The sequence below is a fragment of the Peromyscus leucopus genome, chromosome 2 (genome assembly GCF_004664715.2).
Source record: "Peromyscus leucopus breed LL Stock chromosome 2, UCI_PerLeu_2.1, whole genome shotgun sequence".
NCBI classification, from domain to species: Eukaryota; Metazoa; Chordata; class Mammalia; order Rodentia; family Cricetidae; genus Peromyscus; species Peromyscus leucopus.
In genome coordinates, this window is record NC_051064.1 from 23109137 (window position 1) to 23109906 (window position 770).

At 44.3% G+C, this 770-nt stretch overlaps 1 non-coding gene across 1 annotated transcript; it reads right to left on the reverse strand.

The window, feature by feature from the left end:
• Positions 1–314: 314 nt before the first annotated feature.
• LOC114699455 lies at positions 315–474 on the reverse strand. The gene has a single exon (XR_003735535.1). It is a non-coding gene; the product is annotated as a U1 spliceosomal RNA (small nuclear RNA).
• Between the last annotated feature and the right edge of the window lie 296 nt (positions 475–770).

Genomic DNA, 770 nt, shown 5'->3' on the forward strand with positions numbered 1-770 from the left:
CCCCAAACACAAGTCAGGCTCTTGGTGCAGCCATAGCTGGTGCTACCCTTCAAACATTGTTCTGCTTTTCTCAGCACCTTCCTTAGCTACAGCATCAGCCAGAGCAAACGGTTCCTTTGGGCAGAAGGCTTTAAATGCTGCTGTAACCCCTTAGTCCGCTGGTTGGATCAGAGAAGCAATGTTTGCAAACACATCACCTCGCTGTTGGTATACATATGAACATTGATATGGATCTCAGAATGTGTGAGAGCACTATTAGCAATAAGCAGAGTCTGGAAAGGTGTTATTCCTTTTTCTTTTCATTTGGTTTTATACAGGGAAGAGTAATAACACAGTCCCCACTAGCACAAAGGAAGCATTCAGGTTTGCTGAATTTGAGAAAATCATGGGAGTCAGCACATTGGGGTTCAATGCATAAGACTCATCATGGTAAAGTCACCTCATGATCATGACATCTCCCCACCAGCTGAGCATAGGTATGTTATTCTTTAGGTTATTTCTCTGTATCACAGGCACATCAATTGAGAAGGTATCATGGAGGAGAATCTAGGCCATCCATGACTTCCTATGATTCCTACAGCAGTCTGTGCTCACTGAACCTTGAAGTTCCTGGGATTCCCACTGTGCCTGATCATAGAGGATGCCAGTTCATAGAATTCACCACTGTTCCATCTTTCCTCCTTCTCTGGCTCTGATGGCCCACTTTTTTTCTGCACACCCAGTGAGATCATCCATGTCGTTGAGAGTTTGTGATTGCAATGGCTACATAT